Here is a 16,157-nt window from a genome sequence, read left to right as displayed (position 1 = left end):
GTTACAAATGAACAGATGAAAATATAGTAATATAAATGTTGATCATAAATAAGAAATATAGGGCAGGAGAGAGAGCTCAGCAGTGGAAAGCTCTAGCTGGTCTTCCACATTGTGTTTGTCAATTTCTCACACATGTGGACCACCAGCTACTAATTACTTCAAGATCAAGAGTTCTGAGGCCATCTTATGACAACAGTAAAGAAGAGACATATGATATTCATATTCATACACATAGGAAAACACTATTTATTCAAACATTTCAAAAGAATCACAAGTGTGAGGAAGTACATCATACACCTGGAATCCAAGGACTCTGAAGGCTCATGTAGTATTGATGTAATGAACATATATCAACTTGAGAAATAGAATATAACGTATCTATTTGGCCAAATTTCAAAGTGAAACATGAGGATTCAAAGTTGCATAAAAACATATCCTTATTGTGCACAACCATGTCAGCTGGCTTATATGGTTCCCATATTGGCTATCAGACAGGAAGGAATTCACAGCGAAATTTTGTCTTGAAAAACATAAACAAAGGAATAAAATTAAAAAAAAAAATAGTAAACCGCCAGGCTTGCAAAATAGCATAGCATTAAATGCAGATGGGCCTAAAGCATCTTATGTGATTTAGGGACAGAGTCCAAATATTGACTGTATGGGAACATGAGAAGAAACCTGAAGGATTTAGTTAAAACTATAGCACAGTAGACACACAGAACAAAATTAGTCCCATCTAAAAGAAATGCAGGGGTACACCTGGAGCACAGAATGTGGGAATGGTCAATGAAAACTCACCCAACTAGAGACACACCTTATAGGCAATATCCAATCCTTAACATTATGGATACAATGCTATGCTAACAGACAGGAGACATTCATCAGTGTCCAATGAAAGTCTTCAGCCAGCAGCTGACCTAAACAGATACAGAGAACCACAGTGAAACAGGGGATGGACCTTGGAGATTCTTAAGGGAGATTTGGGGAAATATTCAATGTCCTGAAGATGGTAGGAACTCCATAGGTAGTCTAGCAGACTCAATGAACCTTTAACCTTGGGGACATTGAGAGACTGAGCCATCAACCAAATAGCAGACACAGGCTGGACTAAGGCCCCTGGCACATAAGTAGCAGAAGCTCAGGTTAGTCTCCATGAGGGTCCTCCAACAACCTGAACAGGGGCTATCCCTAAAGCTGCAGCCTATCTTTGGTATCTGTTCCTTTAACTGTACTCCAAAGTCTGGACTCAGTGGGAGAGGATGCACTTAACCCAGAAGAAACATCAAGCCCCACCCAGGGGACCCAATCAACTGCATTCTGACCCTGTATGCTATAGACTCATGTTTATCTTGTGATGAAAATGCACTCAATCTACAATGATCCTAATAGTCTGCTGGAGCTCCTACATGGTTCAAATGTCTTAAGTGTCTTCTGACACTCAACGCAATATCTTGAACTTCAAATCTTTAAAAATCTCAAAATAAGTCATATCTTTCTGACATACAATGATACAGAATACTCCTTCCTTTTCCAGTAGAAAGGAATATATACTCCCTTTTCAACCACATGCCATTCCTGCCAGGAGATAAAGTAGGTATTCCATGGGTCTACCACACTATTTGTTATCCCACATGCAATTTACACAGCTGTCCCTAACACTGTTCAAACACCAGAGATAGCTTACCCTTTCTCCTGACTATTGCTTTGGGTGGACTGCTAAGATCATATCTGACTGCCTGCCACTTCTCCTAGCTTTCAACATTCGCAAGCATTCCCTCTTGAACATACCCGCCAAACAGGTCAATAAAAGAGGCAAAACGCAGCCAACATTCTCTGAAAATACAAACAGCAAACAGTAATTCAGGAATAAAATTACCACCCAAACAAGACAAACCCAGAGACCAGAATCTAGACCTATTTTGACCACAAACCCAGATGTATACACACCAGAATAGGAATATAATGAAGATCAGCCAGGGAAATATGTCACCAAGAAATTCAATGTCCTGTCACAGCATGTCCTCAAAAATTAAAACATGCAAGAGATATGATACAAAAGAGGTTGTTTTGTGGAAAGGACAGGAGTGAGAACCTACAAACTGGAATACCTATATGGAGCAGAGAGAACATGATGAGAGTAGAAAAACACTATAGAAGGGGCGTGTGTAGAGAACAGAAACAGGGAAGAAATATGGAGAGCAGCTGAAGCTAGTGCTCCATGTATCTAAAGCACACCTGACAACAGCAGCAGTTGATGGAGGCACGTAATGATTTAAGCAGGAGCTAAGTCCCTGAGAGCAGGCCATTGAAATTGCCTGCACGTTGACGGCTACAGAGGCAAGGTTCACATACCAAACAGGAAAGGAGGATTAAATGAATAAATGGACTAATTGATCAAAAAATATTTGTAGTCTAAAAGTTTCCTGATACTAAATAAACAGGAACACTGAAAAATATCAAAATCAAATACTAGAAATGACTGTAATAGAAGATGAATATTATCTCAAAGACAAGGAAGTACTTTTAATGAAATCCTAAATGAATAATTTCTAAATTAAACTATGATTCCTATTAAGGTATAAGAAGCATCCAAAATACGAAATAGATTGGAATAAAAAAAAATTCCCCACGCTATATTCAAAACACTGTACATGTAAAGAAATAGGAATACTGCAAAAAAAGAAGAAAATAATAAAGAAAAGAAAACAGAAACCAGTCACATGTAATATAAAGCTATTAGATTCATATCAGCCCTCTCAGTAAATAGTGTAAAACAACAAAAAAATGTTTTGGAAACATGCTGCAGAATTAAAAAAAAAAAAAAAAAAGCAGCCATGATATTTCTAAAATCAACTCAGTGGTCCACATGATTTAGAAAGATTCAGCCATGATAGGGAAGATATTCAGAGGTCAGTGCCTGGTTTAACAAGTAAGAACCAGTAGAAACCTCACACAAAATCACATCTAGCTGATGTTTCCCATCTAATTCCTAATAGGACCTTCCACCCCAGCACTCATTGCTCAACCACCTGTCCTCCCCTTTGTGGGCAAATATTCTGTGCTTACCATGTCTCAAATTCAGAGCTTCCCTGAGGTCCCCTCACAGCAAGCATGGAACAGCAGATTTCAGAGCAGGAAATAGTGAACTATTCTGGCCTGCACAACCACATTGAACTTGCAGAGAGGTGCCCGGAACTACTCAGCTGCCTGCTCCTCTCCTTGTAAGCAATGACCCTGCACTTACCAGGACCTAAATTCAAACCTTGCCTGAGCTTCCCTCACAGCACTTGCCTTCCTCTTCCTGTAATCAAGGTGAATTGCTTGCATAGCCCATTCCTCAGGTGCAGTGGGGGAGTCAATCTCAACTATAAGGGGATGGGCGCCCAGGCTATTAACTTTAATGGATGACTTTAGGAAACAAGTGTTTTGTATTCTGGCTTCATGCTGGGCTCAGGGAAATTGCTGCTCCTTTTCCCCAGAAGATAAGTTCTTGCTTTTGAAGTTTCCCTTGGAAGACAGCCATTATTTGAGGAAGAGGACAACTCTCTCTGGGACATTATACTAAACCTTCTTTCTACATACACAGAAAAATTCACTCTCTCTATGAGATATGTTGATCTAGAGAACCTCTGCAAACACAACTGTGTTTTTCCCCACCTTGCCATTGAGAAAGCTTTGCTGAATAATAATAGTGCTCCACAGTGTTTGTCGTCTGTTTCCTGGTATTCTCCTAGGGTTGTTTCATGCCTATCTTCTCGTGGAAGGGAATCGTATGAAGTCACAAAACAACAAGTGTGTTTCCTAAAATCCCTCATTAATGTTAAAAGACTGGGAATCCTTCCACTGATGGGTCAGCTTTATGTCAACCATGCAAGTTAAGTAACAGGTTATCCACCTTGATTTTAGGAAGAAGAAGAAGGAGATGTGCTGTGAGGAATTCTCAAGCAAGTTATGAAGTCAGGTCATGAGTGCAGGATCACTGCCCACAAAGAGGAGGAGAAAGCAGCTGAACAGCCTCAGTTGCAATGGTGTGTCCTCCTCCAGTGCTGGGTGGGAGTGCAGATGGATGAGTTTCTTGGAGGACAAGCACAAATGTTATGGGAGCACAAACCTGAACTGGTATATGTGAAATGTCTGGGACAGGACTGGAAGCACCTTCTAACCTTGAGGAGGAGTAAAACTCATTGGCCAATCAAGGACACTAGGCAGACCTGCCAGTCAGAATAAGACAAGGGTTCTTCTGGTGCCATTTTGAAGTTTGTTTTGGTTTAGCAGTCTTGAATGTTTCTGTGTCCTGCTTTGAGTGCTGCTCTTGGTTTCTGTGTGGTGAATGCTAGTAAGTTCAGTATTTGAGACATTTTGAGCACAGGGTCTCTGCACATATTTAGGAGAATGTGGATGAGCAGAGGAGTTGGGGTTCTGGGTCCTCCCTGTTGCTGGATGGGAAGCATCAGTCTCATGTAGTCAGATGTGGCCACCTGCGATGTCCCTTGTGGTGCTCCTCATTTGGTACATCACGTTTTGACCTCTGAATAACTTCACTATCAGGGTTGATTCTCCTCAAAACATTTGGACCAGGGGCTTGCTTGTAGAAATGTCATGGGCAGGATGCCAAACATGGATAGTCCTAGTTTGTCTTGATTCTTATACAAGTTCTGCCCTCAGCATTTACTATTTATGTGTAACATCCACCTGCAGTTAATTGTGTAGAGCAGTTAAAAGGCCTCTCATATATTGGGGAGCACTGCCATATTAACCTGTGATGTAGAAGAGTAGAATTTATAATGTAAAGGACTTACCAAGCTTAGGAAATAGTGACAGTAAGTAGCATTTATTTGATAGATGACTACCTCAAAAACACCCCATAGATGAGTAGTGTGCTAAGCCGTCTGGCTAGAGACTAGGATTCAGATATTTGTTCACCAGGTTTGTCTAGATATATGACTGCAAACCATAACAGGTGAGGCAACTGTAATGTACAACACAAATGTCCATTTGCTTGGCACATGCCCATAGCAAAAATCAGGACTGTAATAAGCATCTCCATGAGTGATTACAACATCATAACCAACATTACGGCCTGGTGTGCCTCAAGGCCCCATTTTCTAATTGGGAAAAGCATAGTTCTGCCTCAGTGGAAAGACTACACTAGCTGACAGCCATTTGAGAGGGAAAAACACCTATGCACTTGCAGGAAGGAGCTGAGAATGACTGTCTTCTGAAAAACAACCGGGGTTGTCCTGTGTTTTCCCTGTCTGTCAAGTGTACTCTTGGACCATGGCCCCAAGGAAAAAGGGTAACTACAGCTAGATGAAATGACCAGCTGAGACAGAACACCAGTTGAGCACTTGCCTGTGCCATCTGGAAAATCTTAGGCAAACAGAAAGGAAGGCAACTGCAAGGAGATTTGTGTTTGCACAGAGTTTATTACATTGCTTGAGAGGGGGACAGTGTGGGAAGTCTTGGCACACTTGTAGGGCCGAATGGGCCTTTTACCTATTGTGGACAGAAGAAAGTCTGCTTTTTGAAATGTCAGGAGGCTGAGCTATCATTAAAAAATCTCAGCACCTGCAATGAATCTCCATCCTCGAACCTGGGCACCATACGTTTTGGCCTGCCTTTAGGAGCACAAGTTCGAGAACCAGAGCTCCTGCAGAATTCCACATCTGCTTGCCTGTCACAATCCAATCCTGTCAGCACAGCGAATTCTCGGAGGAACAAAAATACATATGAGGTATAAAATCTCCTTCAAAAAACAACTCAGACCTGCTGACAGCCTAGCTGAACTTGTCTTGGGGGACAAGTCATAGCTACTAGAGAAGGGTATCCAAGGTGTGAGCACGGAGATCACCTCCACCTGGAGCGCTAGTGCTGCAGCGCCCTCTGTGGTGAAGAAGTTGCTGGGCTGCAGCTCTGTAGGAGAACTGAGGATCTGAAAATGGAGACTTTAGGCTTCTAGCCAGGCCTCATTCCGTGGTTCTGGCTCTTGCATTGCCCTCAACCACCACAACCATCCTGCATGACAGTGGTTCCTTGAAGGGGACCAAGCTAACTCAAATAAAATAAAATAATAAAATAACAACCCTACTATGATTTACATCAGATCGGCTCCTATCTGTTATTTTGTAGATCACTAACATTTCCCTCACTCTACACTTCTCTTCCCACCTTGTTGGAACTCACTTTATAGACCAGACTACTTACAGAGATGCCCCAGCATGATTCACTCCCATAGTGCTTGGATTAAAGGTTGAATTGCCACACCCAGCTGAAGACACTCACCTTTAACCCAGAGATTGAATCTGGAACACACACCTTTAGTTTGGGCCACACCTTCATCTTGAGGCCTACATAGAACACAGAGGAAGTAAGTTTTCACATCTCATGCTTTCTTTCTCCTGGATAGCAAGACTTAAGACTTCCCTCATATTACTGCTTACTTGTCTGTGACTGCATCTTCTACTGAAGACCAGCTGAGACATCCAGCTTCGGGGACTGATAACTCCAGGATTCTTGGACTTTGCTTCCCATCCAGCTGTTGTGGAATAAGGCAGACTGTATCATGTAAGTCATTCTAATATGATCCCTTATCAGGAAAGACAGGGTGACTGAGAGATCATTCTATGTGATCTTTTACTTTTTAAAACAGGCACCCCGAAAAGATTTACTGACCTATGAGCACTTCCCCCATTGCCTGTTTCATCAGTCCACTATAATTTAAACTCTAGACAATTGCATCCAGAGTGATAGGATCTTAATTTGAGATGCTTCACTCCTTTCTTGTTTGCGTGTTTTGATTTTTGAGCCTATGTTTTCCTGTGTAGCCCTAGCTGTCTTGAAACTAGGTCTGACTATCAGGTTGGCACTGAGATCATAGATCTACCTGCTTCTACTTCTATCCCCAATCTGCTTCTTTCCTATAGGTGCTGAGACTAAATTCTCGCACCACCAGACTGGGCAGAAACTTGCCTCCTTAGGCAATGCAAATAGATGCTAGTATTGTGGGTTTAACACCCAATTTTGCACAGTGTAATTCTTGGGAGGGTGTAATTAACTATCAGAAGGTCAAGTACTTTCCCTCAGCATTCCATGGATAACCTGAAGGTTCTAAAGGAGTACTGTTTCAGTTTTCTCAAAAACACAGCAGATTCCGAAGAGCATGGACTGCCGAGTGCACGAGACTTGCCAGCCCTGAGTACAAGATCTTCAAAATCTCAGCCACTTTCTTTCTGTGGAGAGCCAAACCACAGCTTTGATGATGGCTGGATTGTTGATTGGAATCTATACTCCTTTTACTATGTATTTGAGAGCTTGGACAACCTGAGATACAGCAGCAGATCGAATTGTGCCAAGAAGGGCACAGAGATCTTTCAGACTGAGAGTCAGAGGGAGCCACAAGTTTCCTCAAGAGATGTGGACAAAAACAAAAACAAAGGTATAGCAGAGCCCGACCAACCCTCGCCATGTTTGCTCAAGGAGAAAGGCCTGGAACTTGAGACCTGTGATAGTGGAGACTGCCCCGACTAGGATCATGCTTCTGACAGTCCCAGGAACCTAGGATGCTGCATGTGGCTTCAAAGGACTTTCAGCCAGAAGAAGAAGAAGAAGAAGAAGAAGAAGAAGAAGAAGAAGAAGAAGAAGAAGAAGAAGAAGAAGAAGAAGAAGAAGAAGAAGAAGAAGAAGAAGAAGAGAAAAAAATTCACCCAGGATTCTGTTTGAGGCCCAAGAACCCTGATGCCTGCTAAGATTTGCAATTAGGAAATCTTCTGTCAGCTCCTGTATCACAAAAAAAGAACAAACAAAGGCTGCCAGGTTGCTGCAGCCATCTACTTCATGTTTGGCTTTTTACAGCTTTCTTAATAAAAGTGTTGAAATGCTGGAAATTTGTGTCCTTCTTGAAATGGACTTAGGGAAAAGGTGAAGTGTAGAGTAGATACAGAACAGAATACACTGTTCTCTAAACCAGGCACCCCAAATAGATTTGTTGGCCCATTATCCCATTCCCTTTGCCTGTCTATTGAGTCACCTATTATGCTTAGCTCTAGACAATTGCATCCAGAGTGGGGGGATTTTATTTTGATAAGTGTCACATCCCATTGTTTTCCTGCTTGTTTTTTATTTTGGGCCTAGGTCATAGGAATAATTGGTGGTTTTTGTTGTTGTTGTTGTTGTTGTTGTTGTGTTGTTGTTGTTTTTAAGAAGTCTTCAGGCAATCTTAGGAAACCTGGTTCTCATGTGTCCTGGGCCATAAGATAACCAGCACACCTGGAGTAAACTTGAGAACTTTGAGAAACCCCTGTGCTGAATCAATGTGGATGACAACTGTTTTGAGAGTGTAGAGATCCAACACAGCCCCGAGATTCTGAGAAACAATGGCAGCTGAGAGGACCTAAAAACAAAATGAAACTGGGTCAGTATCACATTTCTCATCTAATCGCACATAGGCGCCAGGGATTTTGTCCAGTATTTCCTCCACTCTTTCTGGACTCTAGGTTTTTGCAAAAGATCCTAGTAAGGCCTGGAAAAGTCTGGTTCCTTTGGAAAAAACTAAAGCACCTAGAAACAAAATCAACTATGCTGTTTGCAATCAAGGTGTGATTTAGGATCAGACTGCTGACAGCACAGCATCATATCTCCTGCACACTCACACTCTAATGCCAAGCATTTTGGTTGGTGTCTAGGCACATGGGGTCTAGATCTTGGGTTCACACACAATCCCACTGTAGCCTGCCTGGCAGTGTCTGATTCTGTCGGTGAAATAAAAGCACAAAATCATGTATGAGGTCTGAAATCACTATCAGATTTCAGCTAAGAGTTTGTTGGCAGCCTAGTGGAAATTGCATAAGCAGGAATTCTCAAGCACTCAGGGATAGGGCTGACAAGGGGGAACTGTCACAGTGCATTGTTAGCTCCTGAGTGCCCTCCACTGGAAGCAATCACAGGCTTGCAGCTGGGAGCCAAGAAATATTCATACTTCTGGCCAGACTTATTCATTACCCAGGCTCCTTATCTAGCTACTACAGGTGTGGCCTTGAGATGCCAACTCTTTTAAGGTCAGCTCCATTTTAGAGAACCTGACCTATGTTTGAAGACAGGTAATGTAACCAGCTGGTACCTAACATTAGTTTCCACATTGCCCCACAGCAAAACTCTGTCTCGAGGCTAATCCCCAACAAGACCGGCATTTCTGAGTTACACCTTCGAAAAGACCCCCATCTCCAGGTCATTCCCCCAACAAACACACACCCCCAGGTTACAAGCCAACCCCTTGCCTAACCTTCACCAATTCAGAGGAGAACAGAAATTAAGTTTATAACTCCCAGCACCATGCAACTTATTAAAGGCCACAGAAGCTTTCCAATTAGAAGTTTACACATGGACTCCCTGCTTACAGCTTTCAATAAAGCCTTGCCCTGATGGACATATGGGGTTAGCCGCCGAATACACACACAAACTGTCCTGAGTGAATGTGGTGTGAGGCAGGGATGAATGCAAGCTAGCTGGAGTAAATACCTTGCTGTGATTTGCATCAATTAGCTCCTGTCTGTGTTTTGGAGATCACTAACATCTCCCTGACACTACAGACAAAGGAGTAGGCAGATTAATTATGGACTTAAGTAGGATCACAAAGCTGGCCCCAAACTCTGCATGTGTGAGTGAGAAGCCATCAGTTAGCATCTTCTGGCATGTTACACACTGTACAAGTGTTCACCAGGACCATAGCCATGGAGTGACTGCAGAAACGAAGCCAAGCTCGAGAGAGTCAGCTCAGAGAGCAGAGCTTTGATGTCCTGGACAGTGCTGTCCTGGAAAAGCCTCTTCACAAGGAAAGAAATGCAGCTCCAGTTGAGATTCTGGCAGAGAGCAGATTTGTCGACCTCCAGAGGTGGGCAGCGAGGCCGTGATGTAGATGATTCTGTACAAGTGCAGAGCCTAAAGGGTGTCTTTGTCAAAGACAGCTTTACCATGTATTCAAGAATGAAAAGAAAGTGGATGAATTTTCAGCATTTAGAAACAACAGGGTGCAAAGATTGTTGTAACTCAACAGACCCCCCAGGGATTGAGCTCAGGTGCACAACCTCTTAGCACACAGCTTGATGAAAGATTGATGCAAGAGCATGAGGTTTATTGTTCCACGTACTTAGGTTAACTTATCCTCTCAGGGAGAGTTCCCCCTGAACACAGAAAGCAGACATCCACATACCCACTGTAGTTCAGGGAAGCCTGCAGCCCAGCTATCCCAGGAGATCCCTGCCTGCCTTCTGTGCAGACAGAGACTACAGGATGGAAAAGTTATGTTTATTCATTTCAAAGGCAGGACCTAAAATGTGAGACAGACAGAGAGGCTGGGTAGTGGGGTGTGGAGAGGAGAGTCTGTGTCCTGAAGCTTCATCTCTACACTTAGCTGTTCCCCCTGACCATCTCTCTGCTGGAAATACAGGATGAGCAACTGCTCGTGATGCAAGCAAAAGAAAGTGGTCTTAATAGGATTTCCAAGCAGATCATGTTGACATGTTCCTTTAATCTCAGAACCAGGGAGGCAGAGGCAGGAAGATATTTGATTGGTGGTCACTTTGGTCTACAAAGCGATTTTCAGAAAAGCCATAGTTATACAGAGAAATACACTCTGTGATCTCTATTCTGTGTTGTCAACTTGATTGCATCTTGAATTATCCAAAATCCAAAACTTAAGGACCCAGCTTCAAGGGATTTGTTGTTTAATTTGTTGAAGGTAATCAGGGCCTTTGAAGTAGAAACACTCTAATTCAATGCAGATCTCTTTGAACTTGAAAGGCACAGGGCTTTAATCTGGATATGGAGCAAGATAGCCACATAACTGTGTCATTGTGATTGTTATTGTTTCTATGAGCCAGGGTTTGTCTGCAATACCACTGGCTGTATAGGAACGCAGTTTGTAGACCAGGCTACTCACAGAGATCCAGCTTCATGATACACCCCCATAGTGCTTAGATAAAAGTCACCACACTAAGTAGAAGACACTCACCTTTAATCCAGAGATTGATTCAGGAACACAAACCTTTAATTTGGGCCACACCTTCGTCTTGAGGACTATGTCAGAACACATAGGAAGAAAATTTTCAGTTGCCTCCTTTCTCTCTCCTAGCTTGCAAGTCTTATTACTTCACTGGTATTAGAGCTTGCTTGTCTGTGATTCCATCTTCTACTGAACACCAGCTGAGACATCCAACTTCAGGGACTGAGATCTTCTGGATTCTTGGACTTTGAATCCTATCCAGCTCTTGTGGAATAAGGCAGACAGGATCCTGTAAGTCAATCTATTATTTTCCCCGTTCACAAAAGAGAGAGTGAGAGATCATTTTATGTGGTGTTTTGCTCTTGAAAACAGGCACCTCAAATAGACTCGCTGGCCCATGAAGACTTTCCCCAGTGCCTGTCTAATGAATTGCGTATATTGTTCAACTCTAGACAATGGCATGATGCTGAAAGATAATTCTTATCCATTCACACTGAGGTGGTGAGAGGCTAGTGATTAGAAGGGAGTGAGGAGGAGGAGCTAGGGAGAGAGACAGAGGGAGATGCATGCAGGAGACATGATTGCGAGAGGGTAGAGATACAGCATGCCAAGATGCAATCAGAGGTAAGTATATCTAAAATTAGACTATTGGGATAGAACTTTTACTATAAGAGATGGCTTTGTTATTACCTTATTGACATCTTGAACTTTTTAAAAATATATTTAAATATAATTGGCAAATTAATTAATTAAGTGTTGAGAGTCTGTTCTCCTGGGTAATTTGAGGCTCCTTGATTGGGGAACAGCAGATCTGGTGTCCCACAGGTAGTGTGACATATGTGAAATGTGGGTCCCCTGCATATGGCAGAGAGAGAACTCAGCTGAGATGCTGAGAAAGGTAGTTGGAAGAGATTGCCTCAGAGGCAAAAATGAGATCACCTCTGAAGGAGACACTGTGGAGACATGGTAAGTGTCATATGATGCAAGAGTGGCAAAAAGTCTGGGCCCAAAGTGGCCCACACTGCTCTAGAGAGTCCGAGGCAGTGACCAGATTCTTGATAGCCTGGCTTGACCCTACCAAAGAGCTAGATTTCTGCCTCTGTCAAGGACCTCACTGAGCAGACTGGCTGTTTCTCCTGCAGTTATTGTGGGTGAAGAATGTATTGGCTCATTTTTAAATCAAATACCATTACAGCATCCAGAGTGATAGCATTTTATGTTGAGAAGTTTCACTCCTTTTGTGCTTGCATGTTTTGTTCTTTGAGCCTAGGTTATCCTGTATAGCCCTGGCTGTCCTGAAAGTAGGTCTGACTACCAGGCTGGCCTTGAGATCAGAGATCCACCTGCCTCTGCTTCTATCCCCAATCTGTTTTATTCCTATAGGTGCTGAGATTAAAGTCTTACACCAACAGACAGGGCAGAATCTTGTCTCCTTAGGCAATGCAAATAGATGCTAGTATTGTGGGTTTAACACCCAATTTATCACAGTGCAATGCTTGGGAGGGTGTAATTAACTAACTGGAGACTTCTCTATATCAGAAAGTCAAGGACTTACTCTCAGCATTCCATGGATAATCTGAAGGTTCTGAGGGAGTACTATCTTAGTTTTGTCAAAAATACAGCAGATTACAGAGAGCATGGGCTACCAAGTGGATGTGACTTGCCAGTCATGAGTACAGGATCTTCCACATCTCGCATCTTTCTTTCTGTGGAGAGACAAACCACAGCTTTGATGATGGCTGGATTGTTGATTGGGATCTATACCCCTTTTACTATGTATTTGAGAGCTTAGACAACCTGACACAGCAGCAGATTGAATTGTGTCATGAAGGGCCCAGAAGTCTTGCAGACTGAGAGTCAGAGGGAGCCACAAGTGTCCTCAATAGATGTGGACAATGACAAAAACAAAGGTATAGCAGAGCCAGACCAACCCTTGACACGTTTGCTCACGGAGAAAGGCCTGGAAATTGAGACCTGTGGTGGTGGAGGCTGCACTGACCAGGATCCTGCTTCTGACATTTCCAGGAATCTAGGCTACTGGGCATGGCTTCAAAGGGCTTCTGGCCAGAAGAAGAAGGAGTTTGGGGTGCAGGAACCCTGATACCTGCTAAAATTTGCAATTAGGGGATCTTCTGTCAGCCCATGCCAAGGCATCGCTTCCCCCTGAGGTTACCAGACACAAGATGGTATAGAACAGAATAGAGTTTATTCAGGGCATGGAGAGGGGAGTCAAGAGGGAAGTAGAGGCAGAGAAAGGCAGAGAGAGGGAGAGAATAGAGAAGCAGAGGTGGCCATGACCATGTGGACAGAGGGGGGAGGGGAGAGGAAGGGAGGGGAGTCCAAGAAGGAACAAGAGAGAAGCTGAGTGTGAGAGGATAAGAGAGAGGGAGGGGCAAGCAGCCCCTTTTATAGTGCGCCAGACCTACCTGGCTGTTGCCAGGTAACAGTGGGGAGGGGCATAGCTGGCTGTTGCCAGGTAACTGTGGGTGGAGCTTAGACAGAATCCTAACAAGGGGGAGGTGTCTCGGGGCGTGGCTGTAAGGGACTGCCTTGGTTATCTTAACTGGTGTGGGGAGCCCCACCCACTGTGGGCGGCACCATTCTCTGGCTAGGATCCTGGGCAGTGTGTGGAAAGGGGCTGAGCAGCAGCAGGCGTTCATTGATCTTGGCGTCCTGATTATTTACACACCTGATGAGAGTGAGCAGCTGCTTCACACTTCAGAGTGGCATTGCCCACCATGAGGGACTTTACTGTGAACCGTGAGCTGGAATAAACCTGTTCTCCTGACAGAGTGTTTTATCAAACAACAGCAGTGATGAAGATACTTGTGAATTGACCTTTATCCATTCAAGGTCACAATGAGAGGTAATGTTGTGTTTTGTTTAAAGAATTTTTTATTAGATATTTTCTTATTTACAATTATTTTTTTGTTTGTTTTTTTTTTTGAGACATGGTTTCTCTGTGTAGCCCTGGCTGTCCTGGAACTCACTCTGTAGATCATGCTGACCTCAATCTCAGAAATCCACCTGCCTCTGCTTCCCAAGTGTTTTTTTTTTTAATTTTTTATTATTATATTTATTTATATATTTTTATATATTTTTCTATTATATATAAATATGTTCATATTTATATTTTATTTACATTTGAAATGTTGTCGCCTTTCCCCAGTTACTCTCTGAAAACCCTCTATCCCATCTCCCCTCCCCCTGCTAACTAACCCACCCACTCCTGCTTCCCTGACCTGCTATTCCCCTACCCTGGGGCAATGAGCCTTCATGGGTCCAAGGGCTTCTCCTCTCATGGATGTCCACCAGGTCATCCTCTGCTACCCATGTGGCTGGAGCCATGGGTCCCTACATGTGCACACTTCGGTTGGTGGTTAGGTCCCTGGGAGCTCTGGGGTTACTAATTAGTTAATATTATTGATCCTTCTATGGGGCTACAAACCCCTTCAGTTCTTTGGGTCCTTTCTCTAGCTCCTCCATTTTTGACCCTGTGCTCAGTTCAATGGCTGGCTGAGAGTGTCCCCCTCTGTGTTTGTCAGGCACTGGCAGAGACTCTCAGGAGACACAGCTATATCAGGCTCCTGTCAGCAAACACTTGTTGGCAACCACAATAGTGTCTGGGTTTGGTATATGAGCTGGTTACTGGCCCCAATATGCTTGCATTACACTAACTCACCCAAACTGTTATTGCAAGAACACTGAAGGTAAGAGGAGGCCCTTTGTCCACAGTCCGGCTATGCTGGCAGGTCTCGAGGTAGCCACAAGATGGCTCACAAATTTTGCCAGAGTGTATAAGGCAGAAAGAAAATAAAAGCCCTACAGCTTTTTTAGACAGGGTCATGCAGACATTTTTGACAATACACACCCATGGACCCTGAATCAGCAGAAGCAAAGGCAGCAGTGGCTTGATCTTTTGTCAGTCAGGGAACACCAGCTATGAAGACAAAGCCCCAGAGGGTGGAGTAGTTAGGAAAGAGTTGTCTAAGAGATTTAAGGACAGTGGCACCACAAGACCAGGGTTACACTAAAAGTAAAATAGAAACCCATCATCATTTGTTGATACAGTTCAACACTATGTTGTACTAAAACCTACATATGGAGTCTCTTCATCAGTTTATAAATGACTTTCCAGTGGCTACAGAAGAAAACAAAAATGGAGGACGTCTTAGATGCCTTAAAATTGAGGCTATTTAAGCTTCTGCAAAGAAAAAACGCCTTACTCTGTCAACTTCAGGTGACCTTTGTAGACCTGTGGACTGCATACTCAGACCAGGGGTCCTGGCGTTAGCCATTGGCCAATGTGTAACCAATGGGCACAAGCTAACAACCACTCCATTTACACCTCAGTCACAATGGCTTCTGGGTAAAAATGATACCAGAAGGGCTAGTCACCAGATTCTCTTCTTGAATCTCCCCAGTGTAACTACTCAGCTGCCCTGCTGCTGGACCCTGACCTTGCTGGATGGGCCTCTGTATGACTGCTCACATAGAAGTAGGGGTAACGGGGTTCACCAATGGCAACTGCCTCATTCAGGATGGACAGAGGTAAGCTGGGGCAGCGGTGGTGTCAAATACCGAGAACACATGTGGAGGACCACACCTGGCAGGAATGTCAGCCCAGGAAGTTGAACTGGCAGCTCTGAAATGTCATTAGAGCTGAGAAAAGACAAGACACACATGGCTGGTGTGCTATTGTTACCTCTCATACCCATGGGGCCATTTGTAAGAAGAGGACCGATCTGATGGGGAAGGACTAAATTGTACCCCAGAGAGCAACAAGAAAGCCCAGTAGGTGGCCCCTAGAAATTGGGTTCCTCATGTCCTTGATTGCACCAGTCCCAGGAGTCCCCACACTCTCTGATGAGACAAAATATATGATCTGGGCCAAAAACCTGTTGATGTCTCAGTGTTGTAAGAGATGAGGGAGGACAGCTAATTGACGTCAAACTAATATTTAAGAGAAAATGGGTCTACACAGAAATAAAGGAAGAAATGAGAGACTTTCTAGAGTTCAATGGAAATGAATATGCAGCATGCACAATCTCATGGAACACAAAGAAAATGAAAGTGGAGCTAAAGGAAAGTTCACAGCACAAAATGCCTACGTGAAAAAATTGGAGAACTCCCATGCTGGCAATTTAACAGCTTGTTTTAA

At 43.5% G+C, this 16,157-nt stretch overlaps 2 pseudogenes; both read right to left on the bottom strand.

Annotated features, from left to right (window-relative positions):
• LOC127673197 (zinc finger protein 709-like) overlaps nucleotides 1-6,691 on the bottom strand; it is a 58,374-nt pseudogene extending 51,683 nt beyond the window's left edge.
• A 1,524-nt stretch (nucleotides 6,692-8,215) lies between these two features.
• Nucleotides 8,216-16,157, bottom strand: part of LOC127673194 (zinc finger protein 120-like) — a 28,683-nt pseudogene continuing 20,741 nt past the window's right edge.

The sequence above is a fragment of the Apodemus sylvaticus genome, chromosome 22 (genome assembly GCF_947179515.1).
Source record: "Apodemus sylvaticus chromosome 22, mApoSyl1.1, whole genome shotgun sequence".
NCBI classification, from domain to species: Eukaryota; Metazoa; Chordata; class Mammalia; order Rodentia; family Muridae; genus Apodemus; species Apodemus sylvaticus.
This window is presented reverse-complemented; position numbering and strand designations above follow the sequence as displayed.